Source organism: Aedes aegypti, chromosome 2, assembly GCF_002204515.2.
Source record: "Aedes aegypti strain LVP_AGWG chromosome 2, AaegL5.0 Primary Assembly, whole genome shotgun sequence".
NCBI lineage: Eukaryota > Metazoa > Arthropoda > Insecta > Diptera > Culicidae > Aedes > Aedes aegypti.
In genome coordinates this window covers 432134149-432157517 of record NC_035108.1, presented here as the reverse complement: position 1 = coordinate 432157517, position 23369 = coordinate 432134149, and the positions used below count along the sequence as shown (strand labels likewise).

General features: G+C 39.6%; 1 protein-coding gene across 7 annotated transcripts in view; it reads left to right on the top strand.

Moving 5' to 3' along the window:
- The window catches only part of LOC5575537 (angiotensin-converting enzyme), a 527507-nt gene that overhangs the window by 368764 nt on the left and 135374 nt on the right, over positions 1-23369 (top strand). The gene's annotated exons all lie outside the window — the stretch shown is intronic.

The following is a 23369-nucleotide window of genomic DNA, read 5'->3' as shown; positions in this document are numbered from 1 at the left end:
CTGACGATGGGCCTCAAAGAACAACAAAGTATGTGTCGCTGTACATGAAACATGTATTAACATTGGCAAATAATCACTCGGCGGATAAGTAATTCTTGGTGGTACAGTGGTAAGGTGTATGATTCCTGATCCAGAGGTCCCGTCTTCGAAACTCGCTGGAAACTTTTTTCTTTATTTTCATCCAAATTTTATGGCATCGTATATCTGATCGCAGAAAGTCCGAAAAAGTCGTGCCAAGTACGCATATAGCCTCCACTTTGGTAGGTATATAGCCTTTTCGTGCATTCTATACGATTGAATTGATTCATACAGAATGATGTATAACCAAAATTATACCAACCAAAATGTTGACTGGGTTAATTATATCCGGAGGTGAACCGGAACCAAGTATTTCAAGAATCTGCATGACATTGCATGATTTTTGATGTTGCTACTGAGCAGGCTGAACTAGTGATCATTGAATTTGTGGATTTATATGCTTCTGGAGCATGTTTATTTGGAGGATGATGGCAGGTAGTGTAATTAGACAATCATTATATCTAGATTGTAGAACTCGTAAATGATTGACCTTTCGACTGCCTCTACTGCAGTGATGAAAATTCGCACGTTCGATTTGTGTGTTTTAAATTATCGATCGATTCATGAACGTCCATATCGAATTGCTGTGATTTTCTTGCAAACTTTGTGTGTGTTGCACATTAAATTCCTTTGTTTTTGTTCATGGATTGATTCATCAACTGATTACAGGGATTCCAAAATTTTTCCACATTAGTTCCCGAAGCTTTCCCTTCATATTTGTATGCGTCAACCTATGGACGCATAGATCAACACGGATTCAGTCTGTTTTGCTTATGGTTAGCTTATGTCATGATCATTATGTTCAAGTTGGTCAATTATTCGTTTTGCCCAATGAGTTTGTTATGTTGAAATCGATGAGCTTTGCTATCAATTTCCATGTTCAAAACTTCTAAATTGTTTGTGATCAACCCATAGCGAACTAAACTGCGGTTGTACTTCGTGTAAAACAACAGTCATCATCATTCCAAAGAGAAGAAGCAAATTTTGAAGCTGAATGTGTTATATGAAAATTTGTGAATCCGATTTTTCTTTTATTAGTAAAGTTGTCCGATGGCTTTACTTTTTAAAAGTGTGAATATCTTTTACTTCTCCATGTGTCTGATAATAGAGCCAACAGTTTAGCCTGGGAGTTAATTTAAAAAAAAACTTGATGGGATTTTCTGCCGTAGGCAGGTTCATCCTCAGAGATGGAAATTCATTTGCATGTTCAAATCCCTTTTCCACAAAATAAAAAAATCCGTAGTTCATGAACGGTCCCAAACCTCTTTTCCTCCCCCGTAACAAAATTTTACATTGGAAATTACTTGAAACTAAGAATCTTTTTTAAAAATACTAAGCACTAGTAGTTTGAACGCTGATTCATAAACTGTGACTGGTGTGTATATTTCCCACAATTTATTGATCAAGTATTTTACTCAAAAATATTAGCTAAATCCGTATGAATACGCATTTATCACTCATAGCTATGTTTATTGAATTTGTAAAAGTTTTCTGGGGCTTAATATCTCACAAAAATCTTTGGAACAAACTTTAAAACGTCGTTTCTATCTAAGCGTCAAACGCCACACGGCTTACAAAGCTGGCCAAAAATACAGTCCAAATAGCAACAAAAATAATTTAGTAATATTGTTGGTTCATACCGCGATCAAGAGCTTTTTTACTGAGATAAAAAGGCTTGAAATGGCTGAACACTATGTGCTGCTTATCAGTAAAAATGATTCTGTGATATTTTGTGATAAGTTTGTCTTCTTAAATCAGCTGATTCATAAATTGTGGGTAATTCAACTGCGTGGGGTTACTGTGATTAATTGAAATAAATATGCCTCAAAATGCGGCTTATGTGGAATTGTCGAACAGATTCACGAACAAATGCTCAAGGTTTCTTAAAGCAGGACATCAAGAAAGTTTGAACCTTATATTTGGAATAAACAAGAGGTTCGAACTTCAGCCAAATATATCGCTTAATTTTAAAATAAAATGTCGCTTCCAAGTGGTATCAAAGTGCAAAAAAATTGACAATTGCCCTAGATTTCAAAATATTACGCTATTGTTTATTATAATAGTTTGGCATTGGATCTATTAGTGGATGTTAGATTTGTTGATTATTCATTACAGCAGGCAATACCATTTTTGATGCGTACTTGATAATGAATTTTCGTCACTATCACATGAAAACTATTGGCTCAAAATGAACGAGAATATGAATTGATTGTCTTTAGAACATATGAAATGATTTTTTTCTGCTTCAAAATTTCATGTATCTCATCAAACTTCAAGAGTAACTTGTGATGATTCGATTGATATTGTTTCATTCTGAAGTTATGTCGAAATTTCAACATAATTTTTCTTTTCACACGAAAAAGTGATTTAAATACCACAGGAATATCAGAATTTCAAATTTCATAGGTGACAAGGGGTCGCACAGCTCGGAAATTTCAATTGATTTTCTACAGGGCGTTAATTTGCTCCTGATTACTCCAGGGTGTTGAAACAGCTTGATAATTTCAATTGGTGTCCTACAGAGCGTAGAGATGTAACTGATCTATGTAGATTAAGGTCAAATTTCTGCAGGGCGTTTATAAAGCTTTGAATTTTAAATTTTTTTTCTACAGAGAATTAAGATGAGCTATCTTAGACAATATCAAATTAATCAAATTACAGCTTAACAATTTTCATTAATACCATACAGGGCGTTGATATGCTTATGATCTACGTGGAGTTAGGTCAATATACTTCAGAGCGTTGATAAAGTTTGAAATTTTTAATTGATGCCCTACAGGACGATGAGATGCAGCCGATCTACATATAATAAAGTGAAAATAATCCAGAATGTTGATATTGCTTGGAATTTTCAGCTCATGCCCTACAGGTCTGACCTAAATGAGACATGGTCAAAATCCATGACGTTAATGAAACTTAACTATTTTGATTGATGCCATAAAGGGCGTTAATATGCAGCTGATCTATGTACGATGAGGTCACATTACTCTAGGGCCTTGATATAGCTTGAAATTTGCAAATGATACAGAGTGTTAAGGTGCAAATGATCTACATGAGACAATGTCAGATCACTCAAAAATGCATGAGCGTTTTAGAAGCTTGTATTTTACAATTAATATGCTTCAGGGCGTTAAGATGCACCTTATCTTCTTGAAATCAGGTCAAATTACTCTAGGGCATCGATACAGCTTGGAATTTTTAATTTATTTAGGGCGTTAAGGCGCACTTTATCTACATAGGATAAGCTCAATTTTTATCGTAGGTTCCGCTTAGAATTTGCAATTGATCTTAATTAAGATCATTAATTAAGATGCATTAATGGCATTAAGATCTTAATTAAGATGCATTAATGGCATTAAGATGCAGCTGATCCACATAACACAAGGTCAAATAATTTCAGTGTGTTGGAGCAGCATGGAAATTTCGATTACTCCCAAATGGGGTTTAAGATCCTCCAAATCTTGCAAAGATATAGGTGAAATAAAGTCAAATTACTCCAGGGCGTTGATATAGCTTACCAATTTTAATTGATGTAGGACCCATTTCAGTTTGACACACACAGTTAAAACAACAATGTAATTTTAAGTTTATTTTCATGCACATATTTGGAGCATGAAAATAAACTCAAAATTACGTCGACTTCTAAAATTACACGAGTGGAAAAGCCACGTCCAGCGTGTAAATTTAAACGTCATTGAATTTTACACGCACGTTTTTCTCCTGCGTTGCTTGCTCACTTTTCGTTTATTCCCATGATTTATGAAAGCACTTCACCAGCACCCCCCATCATGCGCCAAATAAAAATATGCTGTTTTCAGATTATATATGGATAGTTTATTCAACGGAGCTTTTCACCATAATATTCCTCATATAATAAATTAATTACTCCTCCTAAAGCTCGTCCTGAAGATGGTCATGTTGGCAGGTAATCGATAGCAATTAGCACCATTTGTTAGATTGTGGGGTGCAGCTGCCTGGAAAAATGTACAAAATTCGCGCTTTTCAAAGAAGTTCACTGTCACAAACGGCGTCTTTCAATCAAACGGAACTTACCTGCATATGTAAATGTTTATTCCGCCGTGGGATAAGCGAATATCCATGCGAAAATTTACATTTGAAGCACTGAACACGATCGCCGCACGTAAATCAAAACAATCAGTCGGCCATATTAGTTTTGTTCTCAAAGAACGGTTGGTCATGTAAATTTAAATGCTGATTGAAATTTATGGTTTTATTCATTTAAAATTGTAGCGATAATACTATAATTGTGTGATATGCTTGAAAAACACACTTTGCTGCAAAATCATGTTGATAAAGATGTAGAATCGTATGGTTTTCAATGCTCCAAAGATGTGCATTGATTTAAACTCAATTTTAAATCAAAATTTGGATTCAAGCAATGTAAAAACACGACAATCATGCTTTACATGTCGTTTAAATTTAAATATTTTTTTCTGTGCAGGACGCTCAAGTACACCTGATCTATTTGGAATACTGTCAAATTTCTCCTGGGTGTTGATACATCCTGTAATTTACAATTGACGATCTACAGGGCGTTAAGATGCACCTAATCGACAAAGGATAAGAACATATTACTCCAGGGCGTTGATACAGCAATGAATTTATTAAATGATGTCCTACAGGGCGTTAAGATACAGCTCAACTATTTGAAGCAAAATCAAATTACTCCAGAGCGTTGTTACAGCTTGACAATCTCGTTTGATGTTATACAGGGCTATGAGGTGCGCATGATCTACATAGGATAAAGTCAAATGACCGTAGGGGTTTGATACAGCAAGAAAAATTTTATTGATTTGCGTAAAGATGCTTCAGATCTCGCCAAGATCTTTGTGGACTTTTATTCTAGGGCGTCGATACAGCTTGGAATTATCAAATTAAGGGTGGTTGCATGCACCTGATCTACATGGAAAAAGGTCAAATTATTCCAGGGCGTTGATCCAGCTTAGAGTTTACAATATATATTAAGTTGTGTCTGATATACATGGAATAAGCTCAAATTACTCCAAGGTGTATCAACGCCCTTGAACACGTAGGTTTCGACTGATTTTCTACAAAGCGTTCAGATGCTCTAGATCTCGTAAAGATCTGTGTGGAATAAAACCAAATTTTTCTAGGGCGTTGATAAAGCTAGGAATTTTTAATTGATGTCCTACAGAGCGTCAAGAGGCACCTGATCTACATGGAATAAGGTCATATTACTTCAGGACGTTAATACAGCATAAAAATTTCGATTGATTTTCTTCAGGGCGTTAAGATGTTTCAGATCTCGCAAAGATCCATGTGGAATAAAGTCAAGCTACTCCAGTACGTGGTCACAGATGGATCGATTTATGTCATACAGGGAGTATAGATGCATCTGATCTACGTGAAGCAATATTAAATTACTGCACAGCGTTGATAAAACTTGGAATTTTCAATTGAAGTCCTACAGAGCGTTGAGATCTACATTGGGCAAAGTCTAAGCACTCCAGGGCGTTTATAAAGCTCGGAAATTTTGATGGATTTTCTACAAGGCGTAAAGGTGCTCCAGATCTCGCAAAGATATGTGTGGAATGTAATCAAATTTGTCTAGGGCGTTGAAACAATTTGAAAATTTCGATTGATGTCCTACAGAGCGTCAAGATACGCCTGATACACATAATAAGGTCGAATAACTACAGTGCGTTGATACAGATAAGAAATTTTGATAGATTTTCTACAAGGCATACAGATGCACCCGATCTCGCTAAGATCTGTGTGGAATAACGTCAAACTATTCCAGGGCGTTGATACAGCTTGATCGATTGATGTCATACAGGGCGTTGAGTTCCAGTCGGTCGTTCAAACAGCTGAGGTGGCAATCGAGCATAAAAGGAGCGGCATCCGTTACTGCGCGGTTGTCACTCTGGATGTGAAGAATGCGTTCAACAGCGCAAGCTGGGAAGCAATAGCACACGCGCTTCACCGCCTCAAGGTACCGGTGCAGTTGTGTAAGCTTCTAGGTTCAATCCTGGGCCCGCTGTTATGGAATGCGATGTACGATGACGTACTGAGGCTGCCCCTTCCGACGGGTGTTAAGATTGTTGGCTTCGCCGACGATATCACCCTAGTGGTCTATGGTGAATCGATGGAGGAAGTAGAGTTGACAGCAGCGCACTCTATTTCCCTGGTTGAGGAATGGATGAAGTCTAGGAAACTAGGACTGGCCCGTCACAAGACTGAGGTGGTCAACAACCGCAAGTCCGAGCAACGGGCGCTTATCTCGGTAGGTGATTACACCATAGAGTCCAAGCGATCCCTTAGGCATCTTGGGGTAATGATCGATGACAAGCTGAGCTTCGCTAGCCACGTTGAATATGCCTGTAAAAGGGCATCTACGGCTATAGCGGCGCTTTCGAGGATGATGTCTAACAGCTCTGCTGTAATTGCCAGCAAACGCAAGCTGCTGGCAAGCGTGGCGCTATCCATACTAAGGTATGGAGGACCAATCTGGTCAAAAGCGCTTAGAACGAACAGAAACCTAAAGCGGTTGGAAAGCACGTACAGGATAATGTGCTTAAGAGTAGCAAGTGCATACCGGACGGTATCTAAAGAGGCCGTGTGCATCATAGCCGGGATGACGCCCATCGGGCTCATCATCAAGGAAGATGTTCAATGCTTCAACCAAAGGGGTACCAGAGGAGTCCGCGACACGTGTAAAGAGGAAACGCTCAGAAGCTGGCAGCAGGAATGGGATAACTCCACTAAGGGTAGATGGACCCATCGACTAATACCAAATGTGTCAGATTGGTATGGTAGAAGCCATGGGGAAGTGAACTTCCACCTGACGCAGTTTCTGTCAGGACATGGTTGCTATAGACAGTACCTGCATAGGTTCGGGCACTCAGAATCTCCTGCGTGCCCCAATTGTGCTGGTGTAGAGGAAACAGCGGAGCATGTCGTGTTCGATTGCCCCCGTTTCATTGTTGTGAGAATGCGACCTCTCACCTGCTCACTACATGCGGAGGGGACACGTCCCCCGTCAATATTATAGAGAGAATGTGTGCGGATGCCGAGTGCTGGAATGCAGTAACTACGGCTGTCACTCACATTATGTTAGAATTGCAGGGTCTATGGCGTGCCGACCAAGAGTTGGCTGCAGAGGATTAGCCCTGCCGAGGCTGGTCCCTTGTAACATTGTTTAAGTCGGCTAGGAGAAGCAGTTTGCCTAGGCTACTTCTGCTACACGTGTTGTGCTATATGCACTGGTCCCTTCCCGAAGAAATACCGTAAGGTGGTTCCGGGGAGATGAGGGTCTGAGTCCAAGGGTCATGTCGATGCACTGTTCATCACTTGAGCAATTCTAAATGAATTGCTCATGCACAGTGCATAGGCTGGTTTTAGCGGGTCGTCGTTGGTGCGTCATCCCCGCATTCCCTGAGTTATCTTCTCAGGGGATCTGTTTGCAGATTTCCCCCTTGTAAAAAACAAAAAAAAAGGGCGTTGAGTTGCACCTGATAGACCACACCACGTTGAGTTGCACCACATAGAGCAAAGTCAAAATACTCCAGGGCGTTAATACAACTAGGAATTGATGTCTTCAGACCATTAAGATGCACTCGATCTACATAGAAGAAAGCAAAACTACTCCAGGGCGTTAATATAGCTTGTAATTATTAAATGATATCCTACAGGACGTTAAATGCAACTGATCCAATTAAGACAAGGTCAAATTACTCCAGGACGTTGATACAGCTTGACAATTTCGATTGATGTTACACAGGGCGTTTAGTTGCACCTGATCTACATGCAACAAAGTTAAATTAATTCAGGTCGATGATACAGCTTGAATTTTCAACTGATTTCCTAAAGGGCGTTAAGAAAAAATATCTGAGAAAAGCTTCTTAGCAGGACGACAGGGCTGCTTAAATGCTGATCTTGGATACTTTAATACTTTTTGCAATTTTTCAGCGAAAAACATATTCCTAAATACTATCTTGGAATTTATTTTGGAATATTTACATCTAATTTTTTGCTTGTGTTGAACGATTTTTTTTTTTTGCTTTTTTAAGATTGACTTGTGATGGTTATCCTTTTTCTAGAGCATGATAATACTTTTCCCCTCAATATGTAGTGGCTGCAGCGGTGGTCCAATATGCAGAACTATAAAGATGACCGGTTGGAAAGGACTAAAGAACATACACAGAAATGTAATGGGAGCTTGAGTGGAATGCAGCAGCAGCAGCAGCAGCAGTTCACGGTGAGTGATGATGAAATGGATCCATGGTTTTTACGCTGCGTTGAGTGGGATCGAATATGCGGCATGTATTCGCGATTAATGTGGGCCATACAACCATTGTAAATACCCGCTCGAGGGTCCTTAGTTGTCGGCAGCTTATGTAACCGAGGACGTGTGTAAAAAAGCTAGCTGAAATATTGAAAGCACGGTGATCCTCTGACCGTTTTTTATTAGAAACAAAATCTCTATGAAATCTGTGCGCATTGGTCGATTTTTTTGGCTATTTAGCCATAGTCAAAGAGTTCATCCTTCGCCACCACACACCGTTTTCCTGCACACCGCCAAAGATAACGATAACTGCTGCCTCGCGTTTCAGGCGGGGCACAGGTCTGCAACCTTTTCAAATGTTCGGCCGAAAATTTCCATATCATAAGCGAAGCAAACAAATTGACTGAATCTCGTAATAATCGTTCCCCGGCTCTCCGCATAACATCTTCAAGCGCAATATTGACCAATAGGCACGAAAGTCCATCAACTTGTCGCAGTACTCGGCGGGATCCAAACGAACTGGAATGGTCGCCTGAAACCTTCACACAATTTTGCACACCTTCCATCATCGCTCTTACCAGTCTCGTCAGCTTCCCGGGAAAGCTGATCTCGTCCATAATTTTCCATAGCTCTACGCGATCGATATTATAGCATGCCGCCTTGAAATCGCTGAACGCATCACCTTGCGTTGGAACCTGGTATTCACGACATTTTTGGAGGATTTGCAGCACAGTAAAGATCTGGTCCAATGTCGATTGGCCTCCAACAAAGCCGGCTTGGTTACTTCCCACGAACTCGTTTACTACGGGTGACAGACGATGGAAGACGATCTGGGATAATACTTTGTAGGCCGCATTTAGAATGGTCATCGCTCGGAAGTTCTCACAATCTAACTTGTCGCCTTTCTTGTAGATGGGACATATTAATTTTTCCTTCCACTCCTCCGGTAACTTTTCTGTTTCCCAGATTGTGCCTATCAGCCGATGCAGACAACCTCTCCGGGCCCATCTTTATGAGTTCAGCTCCGATATCATCCTTACCAGCAGCTTTATTGGTCTTGAGTTGATTAATGGCATCCTCAATCTCCCTCAAAGTGGAGACTTGTTGGTTTACACCGCCCGCAGTACTGTCGAAGGCATTTCCTCTGTTGTCCAGTCCTTCATTGCCTGAACTTTCAGTGCCATTCAGGTGTTCATCGAAGTGCTGCTTCCACCTTTCGATCAAAATGCTTTCATCCTTATCCCTGCACATGCGTTAAGTTTCTGATGAAACTTACGTATTTCTTGAGACCGGCACAGCTGATCCATCTCCTTGCACTCCGTCTCCTCCAGGCGGCTTTTTTGCGGGTCTGCTGCTGCCGTTTCCGTCTATAACGTTTCACGTTATAGACAGCATGACCGCCCGCGCTGCATTCTTCGCCTCCAGAATCTGCCTACATTCCTCGTCGAACCAAACGCTCTATCGTCTCCGTCCCACGTACCCGACGTTGCTCTCAACTGTTTTGTTGATGGCTGGGTTCACTGTTTGCCAGCAGTCCTCAAGAGGGGCTTTATCCAGCTCACCCTCTTCCGATAATGCAGCCTCGAGGTGTAAAACAGTGTGTTCATAAAACACCTGATGAATCTTAGCTGCCATGGGATCAACTGGCTACCCAGATAACCAAAATGTACGTATAACGAAATCACCTGGAGGTTTTGTATGTGCAAAATTTCACTTATAAGATGTCGCGAAAAGGCCTTCTACGTACAAAAGTGGAGGCGAAATGCGTGCATATATTATGTGATGAATAATAACATACAATGCAAGTATAGAAATATTCTACCGAACAAACCTGTGATCTTATGCGACTTAACTTATGATAACAAATGTTGATTTGACAGCTGCTACGGATTGATTCGACTTACTTTGTACAAGTGTACGGGACGAAACAAAATGTACAAATGAACTCAGAAAGAAGTGTTTTATGCGAGGAAACTCAACAATCTGACGAGTTTATCCACGGTGTTTTGCGGGTTTGATGTAATTAGTCTGAATTAACGAGTTGTAACGTGAACTTTTATGCGATTCCAGGTTGTCTGGGATCAAAAGGGCGCAACTTTGAAATGCGGCAATCCCTAAGATTATTTTGTGTATATCTTTCACAGACGTGCACATATACATGAAACTTTTTTCTGGTAATAACTCTTTGAGAAGCACCGTGAATGGAGTTCAATCACATTAGTCTTTGTTTGACTTAATCCGAGTCCCAATTAAGCAACTTTGATTGTAAGAAAACAGAAACAAATGTCGAGGTAGTTTCTGGGTTCATTTGAATAAAGACATCCAATTTGTTCAGCGTTCATCAATTGAGTTGTACCGGAGGGCACCGCAGTAGGATCTATAAATCTCATTGCGAGTCAATAAATACTTTCACTTTCGTCGCTGAAGCGTGTCGGCCGGGTTTGAGGTTAGACAATCCCGCGAGAACAAACATCCATCTGGTCGGGTGTGCGGGTAAATTCTGCACTACTCGCCTGGCCTGGCTCAATTTAATTGCTAGGTATAGCTATCTGCATCAGATACGTGGCCGGCGATGTAGCGAACCGGATCGCACAAACGTATCTTCTGAACACCTGACAGCAAATGGCCATAAAATGGAAACCAATGACGATGGATATTAGATGCTGTGCGATGTGATGCTAATGCCGATCACCACCAGCTAGAAGCTGGATCGCAGAATCCTGTTTTAATTGTCTCGTCCAAGCGATGCGATAGAATGTCGAGTCCGCATTCGCCACTTTGTTTGGCGGACTTGGCAATAATTGCACGGTGTTTTCTACGGGAGATTATTAAGTAGAGCAGGTTCACCGGCAAGGTCATCCGGTAGCGTGGACTGATGGTTGATGTGGTGACAAACCATTTAGCCAAGGTAAAACACCATTGTTAAGGTTGTGGGATTTTAGTGGGCATTGAAGGGGAACACCGGGCACAATATTGTTATCGAATACATCTTAAAGCTAGTTAGGCCTTGACCATGAGACCTCCTGCTCATGCCTAGATGATGATAAGAAGGCGGATGTTTTGACCACGTGATTGAAAGCTTGTTCTTGATAATGGCTTGAGTTAGATCATTTCGATCGATATGCAAACAAATGGCAACTTACATTGGCAAATTTAATGGCTCATTCTAGTTTATAGTTGAAAGGTTTGAGGCAAGGCAGGATTTTTTAGGTATTATCTAAACGAAAGATCATTTCAGAACAGTTGGTGATGACTCTGCTGAAAAAAGATAGAAGCCGGATTCTTAATCGGTGGGCCCATTTCTAAGAGAAATTCTATAGTAAACTTAGCGTGTGTAAATTAATTGACTGGTTTATAGAAACTTTATTGCTTTATGTGTCGATATGAACATATGAATAATATTCACGCATATAAATTTCAAGATGATTAGGTTATTAGGTTATTGACATTTAATTTAAAAAAACTATATCAGGTTTTGCAGAAAGATTCGTAGAGTATAAGAAATGTCCAATACCAAAAACAAAATTTTGCTTGTGGATGCACACTGAATTCATAAGGAAGATGATGAGAAAGACAAAGAATTAATATTTTCCGTAGTGAAAATTGAAATTTACAAATATAGCAGATGTTACAAACAACAATTGAATACAAAACTATGCAAACTATGTAATTTGTAAATAATCTTGATTATTGTGGCCCACATTACTTCTGTAAAACAAGAAAAAAAATCAATCTAAGCCAATGCAAAACTGTTTTGTTTTTCTCTCCATGAAACTGCAAGCATAAACCACTGGATCCAAATTAATGAACCAAAAATTAATGTAACATGTGTAAGTTTCGGTCAGCCAATCGGGAGCGTCTTAGAGACTCCCCGACTCAACTGCCTCAGGGTCGGCACGCTTACCGTAATTTACCGCGGACAGGGAATCTTCGCACTCGAAATTTAGGAAAACCCACAGCACTTCACTGGTCAAAAACTCCTACTTTATTGCCTTCACTCCAGTTTCACAGGTTTATTTGGGCTACACCTTCTCCTCTCTGTCTACTTCTTTGCTAACACTTTCTTCCCACTTTCTTACAGACTAACCTGACCTTTGTCTTCCTTGTTAGGGGCCCCTTCTTCTCGCAGCTACCACCAAACTCCTTCCTCACGACCTGGTATCGGCCTTCGGCGCTCTCCTGCGTCGACCACGTCTGGCCACGCTCTTCTCGGGTTGGCTTGGGGAACTTCGGCTGCGGCCTGCTGGGACCCTCCTACGCGTCCTAGGCTACAGATTTGGTGACGGATCGGTCTTCGGCTTATAACGAGGCCGGAAAGTACCCGGAATAGGTCTCTAGGACGTCGTAGGGCGGTAATAGAAATGTGGTTCTATACCAAAAACGGCGGGGTCCTGGTGGAATGGAAAAGGGTTTATACCATGGTAATAGAAATTGTGGTCTTTTTGGTGGTTACCTGGTGTCCACTTTCCGCTATCTTCTTCCTCAACTCTTTGTCTGCTTTTCACTTAACTTTTTGAATTCTAGCTTAACGACTAGCTTCTTCAGCTGTATCCGGGCAAGTGAACGACCAGTAATTTATTTTCGACCGTAGAGGTTCTTGACCTAGGTCGTCGGTCATTCCCCTTAACCATTCGGGTTTTCAACGATGGCCCCCATTTCGCCACCCCTCATGGCTGCCCGAACGTTATGCTACCAGACATCTGGTGGTGGGTTTTGGGAGCTCGGTGGGTGGTAGCCTGCATGGTTATGGTTAACTGACATACATTTGCCCTAGTTGTATGCCTAGTGCTACTGGGAAAAACCTACATAACTATTACAAACATTTCCTGTCATATATTTCAACGGACAAACAAAATACAAAATCACCTTAACACTATCAACTGACAAACCAAACACTTACACATGCTTCAATGACTGTTAAAAATAACAGTCATGAAAAGCTGATTTACAAACAGCTGGTCATTTTCAGTACTCGTCTCATCATCATCTCAACGACCGCACTTCCCAACCAGAGCACTTTCGATTGCATAAAATCGACCTTCCCACCGCAAACGACAAGTGCCACCACCAGTGAAGAGCCACAGCCACAAAAGGCCTAACCCACGGCCGAATGGCTCATTTATGCATCAATTAGAGAGACCACCACCACCACCAACACCCTCGACAGAAAATAATGCTTCAATGGAAGAAGAGTCTGCTGATGCTGCTGCTCTGTTGCAGCACCAGATGCTCCATCACCGATTCTGACCCCATCGCAATTTGGGTGCGGGTCCATTCGAAATGACTCACAGTGGACCGAAAGTGGACAAATGTCTAATGATTTTTGAACTATATGAATAAGATTTGTACTTTCAGCTAGCATGCAAATGTTAGCAGCCACTGTGCATCGCCTCCATTCGTTGCGCAGATGGTTGATCGCCTTTAACCGTTCGGTTCTCGTTCTTATTTGGCGTGCAGCATGTGACCTTTAGGTAACATCTTCCCATGCTGGCTTCTGATGTTGCAGTGCAGTGCAGCCACCGGTCTTGGATAATGGAAGACGCAAATAATAATCAAACACGACGCCGATGATTTGTTCAACGATGCAACCGACAAAAACAATCCCATATCGACGGGGCGTCTTTCAAACAATTGGATCTTACAACTGCCGTAGTTACATGCTGCTTGCTTTGCTGACGATGGCTTCCCGAGCAATTGGCAGTGAGCAATTAATGAAAGTGAAAATTTATGGCGGGAAAAGATGCTCTGTGATTATCCGTTAGGAGTATTTAAATTTTATGGGAATATAATTAGAGCGCATCGTAATAATGTGCAATGCGTATATAAACTCTTTCTGTTGTCGGAATTTTTTTAAACTACCCAAAGCAATAAAACAGTACATCTCAGTTCTACATAAAAGGTACTTTTCAGTATCATTTTTTGTACTATTTATCACTGGACCCTTGCCTTCGAGTTTTAGTTGAACCTGTTAGTGAAAGCTAGCGGTGGTGGTCCCAGAGGCGTCGCGTGACCTTATTATCCACTTGTGCACTGTTTACTTAACTTTATATCCTTTTTTCGCAATATGTACACGGACATGCTAAGATTTTTAGTATGAAGAGCGTAATCACCATTCTCGAATATGTGTTTTTCTGAATTGATAGAATAGAATTGAATATTTTAGATTTACAGCTTGATTAGACTGTTTAGTTGAATTTATCAATAGAGTTGTAAATGGGTATCAAATCTATATATTCTTCGTTAAAAATTGAACTAGAATCCTGTTTCAACATTTTCCGTGCCCTGGTACAATTTGAAACTAGTAAGAAAATCATGTGTTAATCCCCCTTGACAAATTTTACTACAGGACGAGCTGTCGGGATGAGATTTCATTGAGCCTGAAATTTGAGCTTGAAATCTATTTTGATCATTCAGAATATCAAAATTACGATGTCGAGCGTAATAATATCGTTCAAAACAAAAAAAGTGCGCTTTAGATCAATGGATGATTACAATAACCAAAACGGCCGCTATGAAAAGCGCAGATAGCACCACCGTAGTCTTGTGTGTTTGACCAAATAGCGATGCTGTCACAATGTTAAATCCCATATACGGTAGCGCCGCTGTTTTGATGCGGTGAGTACCGAAAGAGTTACCTTCAATGATCCATTTATTCGTGATCAAACGTCAATATCCCACGGCAAAATCACTAGTGTTTGGAGGTGATATTTTCTTCCAAAATGCGAAATCATTACCTCCAACTTAGTTCTAACACCCATCGTTATATGAATAATGGGGGCGCGTCGGTCGTCGCAAATTTCTTGTCATCGCAAAACAACCCAATTTGATCAACACGTACTGGATGTGATTTTCATAATCAGTCATCATACAATGATGAATTCTGAAGTAGTAGTGACAATTTCAACAGCACTGGTTTACATTACTTTACATAGAATTGAACCAAAATAGTTCGCATCGTGTAAAATACTCGCTTGTGTTACATGAAGAACGAGCGTGGTGACGACGATGGAACTGGGGGTAGGCGCGTCCATTCTGCGATTAATCATTGCAAAAAATACTGCGCAGGATACGAAAAGCGAGGTTTGATTACTGAAACTCAACTAAAAAATAATCCACCTTCAGCTGCTTGAGACACACCCGCGCTTCACACCACAAGCGTGGTGATGCTGATTGCTGACGGCGCGAATTCTAAAAGAGAGCGAGCAAAATGAATCTCTCTCGTGGATTGATTTTTCTCTTGTCATTCCCATCTGCACTCTCACACTAGTCGGCTGCTTGGTGGCTGTAACAAGATGTGCACTGGTCGGAGTTGACGCTTTGGCTACTCACACACTGGCATTTGTAGTTCAAAAAGCTCTCTACCACATTGGCAGCATTGCGTGTACGATACCGGGCAGCCCGTTTACTGATGAAAGTGCACACGTTGGGTTTCATCGTCACAGCCAGCAACGTGTAGCGTGGGATAAAGTGTTGCGTAGCATACTTCGCGCTGTGCGCGAGCAAAACAATAGTTTTCAGATCGTGCGTCGCACGAAAATGCCTATTTCATTTAATTTGCAAAGCAAAATTTTAACGACTATTTTGATGAATAAATGTTTGCTAAGTAATGCAAACTATTGATAATAGTGATACTTGTAATGGGCTATATTTTGTTAGGTGAATGAATTATTAAATTGGCATTGATAAGTATTACATATTGATGGCGTATGTATGTATGTATGTAGGTAGCCACCAATCCTTGCTTGAGTCTTGCTCTGCATGCGGCTCCACTCAACAGTAAGGTCAAATTTTATTACCAATCTGCATTCAACATATCGCTGTATGAAGGGTCAAAAGGGGGGTGGCGGACCCGTAAGTAGAAACACTTACGCGAAACCCGCGGGAAATAGAGAATCTCCTTCCAGCCATATGATCCAACAGATTGAGTATTAGAATTTGCAATACTTGTCGAGCTTTCCACGGAAAGGTTTGTTAGAAGAAGGGCGCGTCAAATCTTTCACAACTGTTGGAGAGAGAAGTACTAGACGCGAACGACTAACACTTTTCCTCCTGACTCCGATTGGCACTCCACTTCATTGTCCAGTTGTAAATTCAATGATGCCCTGATGCTCCCTCCCTCCCCAAAACATGAAAAATTCAATTATAGTGATATGTTATATAGTAGATAAGATTATAATATATATAATAATATGATAATAAAATATGAAAATAAAATGAAAGTAACAATAAAATATGACGCAGTGAAACAGCATGCAGCATTATATCGGCCGACATATATTTTTCTTTTGAATATTTGTGCTACTGATGATATTAGGCTGGTCGAGGGAAGAATGATAAAAATAAACAAATAATTTAAATAAAAATAAAAAATCAGCGATTTGTTAATAAAGTTTCCGGATACATCAAAAACAAAATTCCAGCTTCCATATGTTTAGGACAAAATGGGGTGTGGCGGACCCGTAGGCAGAGACACTTACGCGAAACCCACCGGAAATAGAGAATCTCCTTCCAATAATATGATCCAACGGAAAGTATAACTAAATTTGCAATACATGTCATCCAGTCATCCACGGGATGGTTTGTTATGAGAAGGGCGCGTCAAATCCATTACAACTGTTGGGATAGAAGAACCCATCTACAAGGATGTTACGGTTACTTCAACCCTTGACTCCAGCTGGCACTTCACTCCATTGTCCAGCTGTAACTTCAATGATGCCCTGATGCATCCTCCCAATATCACCCATGTTATATGATTGAATTAAATGATTGTTATGTAATAAAATTAAATACAATAAAAAAATGGAAATCGTGCTTTAACTCAATGGTTTGACCTAGAATCGATGAATGAAAGTTGATTAATATTAAATACATAATAACCTATTGTTCCACCAAGCCTGAAAAAATACAATAACAATGTATGTATATATTGTAGGAGATTGAAGTAGGCAATACAATCATTAGGATGGTCATAGTAGGCTTTCAATAGCAAATTAGGATCATTTCGATGTATGACAGTAATTAATCCTCGAGACGCCAAATAAACAAGACCATTTATAAGAAGCACTCTGTATTTTGTACTTCAATATGTAGATAGTCCCCATCCTAGCTTGAGTCTTGTTCTGCATGCGGTTTCACTGGATAGCAGAGTCAATTTTCATTATTAAGCTGAATTCATAATACCGTTGTATGAAGAGCCAAAGGGACTGTGGTGAACCGGTAAGCAGACACACTTACGCGAAACCTGCGGGGAAAAGAGAATCGTCCTGCTGCAACTTCAATGATGCCCTGATGCACCCTCCCAAATCCCAACATGTGATGAAATTAAATAAATATAATGAGATATACATAAGAATGTAAATTTTGTTCATATATGATGTATATATGGATGATAAAAATGATTTAATTCAATTAATATGATGATTTCAACTTTATTGAGCACACCCCAAAATAAGTACGTAATACAGATGAACGTATAGATGAACCAAGAGCTGAAAGATGCCAAGCAACCATTAAGTTGGTATCTACAATATGTAGACTTCAAAATGTTTCAAGAAGTTAAACCTATATAATTGGATCCCTGAAACAAATATGATGTAATATAATGCAATGCAAAAAATGATTTATAAAACAGTATATTATGTAATACAATATAAATATCAAAAATCGCAATATAAGATAGAAATACAATAAACTAGCAAAAATGTATTAAAATAAAATAGTGAATATTACACCATATACTATAAATGAATGATAACAAAAGAGACACAAAACACAAACATACATTTACATAATATACGAATAACTCGCCACAGCTATATGATAATAAACATAAAACTGTGAATATGAATCAATTCGAAGGGCCCTGCATTCATGCATCACCGTTATCAAATGGATAATGATAATGCAAACACACTTCCAGTTCAAAAGATGTTGTCTTTAGAACCGGTGCGTATTTAGTTTGTTTTGCAAGCATAATACTCAGAACTATCTCACCGAAAACCATCTAAGGCGGCGTTGCCATCACCATGGAAACCTTCGACCCAACCTTTAGCTGTGGGATTGGCCTTTCTTCCTCCTTCACGTCGCGCATCCATTCATCGCTACACCATGCCACTTTTTTCACAGTTTCGTAATGCAAGATATTTTTCATTTGAACTTATGTTTACGCACATTAATTCCTAAATCACTATTTTCTTTAGGTTCTTTATTGGTACCATTGCACAGAGCACTAATTGTAACGTTCAATTTCCGGGGCGTTCGGCGTCTCACTTTCACATTCCCGGACACACGAAAGTCACACTTTTCTTCCAATCATAGGCCACTCAAAGATTAAATTCCTCACCGGCAAAATAAAAAATGAATAAATCAACTGAAAATTCGCGCAATATGCACTACAATTCACACAATCTCGCATCTCACATTCACATGCACTCTGGCCAATTTCTAATGTTCTTATCGTCACATCACACTATCAACACTTTTCTTCCATATTTTTGTCGGGTGGCATAGCACCATCAGCCATTTGAAACGTTTTCGATATTTCCGCGACCCGAGATGAAACGTGACAGAGCATTTAAAAAGCAGCCACACGAGCGCAAAGCCTGCTGCGATCTGTGATAAGTATTACATATTGATGGCGGTCAGGAAAAACGAGATGCCACCTGTGCAGTGCACATGTTGCACATGCGATCTCTTCTTCTTTCGTTTATTCACTAAACATGGTTGCAACCATGAACCGAAAGAAATGTGAATCTCTGAATTCACAACTTCCTTCCACAAAAGCAGGAATTAAAACTGTCACTATGCATACATGTCAATAATGGAAGAAAGGACGTTTCTCCGGAATGCGCCCTTTCTCCTAAGAGTGCTGAAAATTGTGGGGTCATTGCAACATTGATCACGTAAACTTGCACATCGTCTTCAGGACTGCTTCTCAAAAAAAAAAACACTGTGACCATTTGACTTCATCTCGGATGAGAATACGCAAAAACATTTTCCGGAAATCAGAGCAAACAGCAATCTTTCCTTGTCGGAATCGCAACAGAACCTCCATAAGAGACACTAGAAGATCCGGGCCCTTAAGGAGCATATCGTTGAAGCAAACTCCACCCACTTTCACAGCCGCATCCCAAACCATACGGATTTTACTTGGCTATTTCGGATTGATCACTACCCCAAGAGGTAAGTACCAGACCCGGTGAGGATTCAGACTGGTAACCTTTTCTGTTGATGCTTTAGCGATATACTGTTTTTGTTCGTAACTCTCGATCTGTTCGTTCACTCTCCTTCGAAGCTCTGAGTCTCTGGATAAACGTTTCTCTAGTCCCCGGAGTCGGCTCATCACCATCTGGTAGCTCTCTGAATAGTGGATGTTCTTCTTACGCCACAACAAACCGGTCTCGACTCTAGTTCCTTGGCGCACTGTGGTTGCTTCCAAAATACTGAGGGCTCATAGATTTTGTTCAGATTCCATGGGCTTCATCACAACGGTTTCCTCGACGGCGAAGAACTTCTTCATCGAGTCGTAGAGGTCACTGTTACTCATCGCTTGCTTGATGTGGAGACTCAACTGTTCTACGGATTTATCGTTCCCAGAATTTCTTCCGTAGCCACACCAGTCAAGGCGAGTTTTCGTTGCCAATGGATCACTTTTTCCACCTTCACGAACCTTCAGACTAGTGAGGAGATGTACATGTTCAATGCCGATGATAATACTAGGTTTTGCATTGGCATAACTGCTGACTGGTAGACTCTGCAGGCAGGGGTAGGTTTTTGAGAGCTCACTGTAGTTTAAACTTTGACTGGGAAGTCCCAACTCACGCACTGACCTTACGTTGCTTATCTGGAACTATTCCCAAAAACATAAAAATAAAGCAAATGCGATGGATTTTTAAAATTGTGCGCATTTTATGTTTATTTTATTTTATGCCAGTACATATGTATGGCATTTTCCATGTGGAGCTCATTCTTGACAAACCGTATGAACCTCAAATAATATTTGCCAACATTGAGTTTATATTTCCAAACACTAGAATAAAACGGACAACAGTTTTCCGTTGAGAATTGTGACTTATATTGGACAGAAAGGATGAAAAACATCATGATCCTATTTAATTCATTAAAAAGATCCTTCGAAATCATGATTTACAAGTCATGAAATTCATAATTTAGTTAGGTCATGATATCAGGACCACAAATCATGGTTCCTGGAGCCATAATCATGACTCCTCATAAGCGTAACATCCAGAGTGACTACACTAAACGAGGTGCATTGCATCAATTCATTCGTTTCGATCACCTTGATTCCCACAAAATAAAGTGGTATCTCTCAACCCGAAGGCTCTTGGTTCGAATCTTGCTCTTCTATCTTTTTATTTTATTTTTTATGTTGTCGATCATAAACGAATGTGTGGCTCATGATTTTAGGCATGTGATTCGTGATTCCGAGCAATCCGTAACAAAAACATAACGCTTGTGTTGCGTTACGGCAATTTGACTCATGATATCATGAGTCCATATCATGGTGTATTTTCATAAGCTGAAAACACTCTGAATTCATGGTATCATGAGTCGAAGAGTGGTTTCAAAAATTTCGCTAAAAATCTATTGCTCTCAAACGATGTTTTTCCACTATTATTGAATAACATAAAAAAACATAGGTACTGAAAAGTTTTGTTACAATAATAAGAGTCATGTAAACTTATCCCGAAATTTGTGCTTCACGTTGGGAGCCTGAATGATTGTGTGGGAGTGAGGGGGTGGGGCGAACCTGACACACCCCTGTTCCTACGCCTATGATGGAAGCTAAATGCATGTTTGTGCAAACTGCGGGGCAACCATAAGTCTAACTTTTAGAATTGCCCTTCGCGAAAACAAATCGTTGAGGATCGTAACAGACAGATAGTTAGGAAAGTTTATACTTAGGCAGCGTCCATAAATGACGTAGCATCTTTGGCCAATTTTTGACACCTGATTGTAGCCTATTTTCCTATACCTAATACATGGTTCGTAGCAAAATCGTAGACTCCACCCTCCCCTCTAAAATATATGGACGGTCCTTATCGGAATTCCCAAGGCAGTATGTCCAACAATTCTCATTTCCAGATAACTGTCGCTTACTAATCGCCAGGTAAATTATAATCATGCTCATTTACAATATATTTTTCTGCTGTCGGGTAACCGTTTGATTTTTTTTCTATTTGAATAGAAATACCCGAGAAATTACCTATGCGGATCAACGGAAAATCCCAACAGAAAATTTACCTACTTCTTGTAACATGTCTCCCTATGATTTTGATAGTGCTATTCCGTTAGGCCGAATGCCGTTAGGCTGAAAGGGACGTTAGGCCGATAGGGTAGTTAAGCCGAAAGGATCATTTGGCCGGAAATGACCGATAGTTTTAACTAACCGAAAGGTCGAATGGGTAGCTAACCGAGATAGGTTTTATTATTTTTATTATTATTATTTATTAATTTAACAAATATTAGGAAGAGGGAGATCCCCTTAGAGTAGTTCCTGTAGAAATCTCTCTCAAAAGCGTTATAATGTGAATATAAAATCTAAAGGCTCCAACGGACATAAACAGGGCCAGGTGCTTGAATTTCTATAGTAACAACATCATGAAATTATGGTACAACTGATTGCATTGATTTCATGGAAAATGTTTCTTTTGCACCCACGCCCACCGATACAATAATCAAACATTTATTATGAGTAATTGTTAATTGTAAAACATAAATACAACGAATAAAATAAAATGTGGAATAATCAATAACAGTGCTTTTTATTACCTACAATCAGTGTCCAGAAAGAAATGAGGGAGGAATCCCTTGGAATGGTTGAGGTAAGGTCAAAATACAATTACTAATTGTATTATATTGTATTGTAAAGTAAAATTACTATTTTTGCTCACATAAGTACGAGTGGAAAATGGAATCTAACGTTATTTTGTGTAATATCACTCGCTTCAATATGTCAGTGCTATATGACACAAAATTACATGATTTTTCTGAAGTGTGTATCACCACAATTGCATAAATTTGAATAATGATTTGTAATCATTACCTAGCCGCCGAATGAATTTTGAAGTCGACTGTATGGATAGATTGTATCCGCTGTGAAATATAACTAAAAAGAACAGCCCTTGATTAAAAGAAGGAAAAACACTGATGAATGCGTTAGCCTTATGAAATCATTGATGCAATGCTCAATACCATCACTTGACTGAAGCAGCCGGAATTGAAGTAAAATTTACCAATAAAATAGTTATTTGATTACGTTTCTCTAATTCTTTGTTTTTTTTTTATTATTTTAAATTGGAATGCTCGTTTTTATTATGGAAAAGAGGACGAGTTGTTCAATTTTCTAACAGCTAATGACATACATATAGCAGTTATTACTGAAACTTATTTAGAACCTGGATCTAAACTCAAAAGAAATCCAAACTTTTTTTTTATTTCGATAAATTACCTGGATGGAGCATGTGGTGAAGTCGTTATCATCATTCATAGGCGCTCAAAAGATCAAATAAAAACAACAAGCGCGTAAAACAACAAGTTTTTGAAATTTTGGGTGTTTTTGTTGAAACACAGCTTGTTTAATATACTTTCATAGCTGCCTATTTGCCTTTTGAATGCAATAGACAATAAGTTAATTTGCTTCCAACTGGCTTGTGGAAATTAACTATCACTTAGCCAAAAAAAAAAAAAAATTTGGTGACTTTCATGCCAAACATAGCTTAAGAAACAATTCTCAAAGAAATTACAATGGCAGAATTTTATTCTATGAGTGCTCTTTAGGATATTTCTCAATTCGATACCCTGATAGCTCTACTTGTTTTTTCTTACTCTTGTAGAAACCCTTCTGCGATTGATTTAGTCTTAACCGACTCTTTGTAGCCAATTAGTTACTCATGCTGATTTTGATTCTGATCATGTCGCTGTTACATATCAAATATCCTATGAATCGATTCTCAATCCCCTCAGCTCCACTTTCAATTGTTTTCGAGCCGACTGGAATACATAT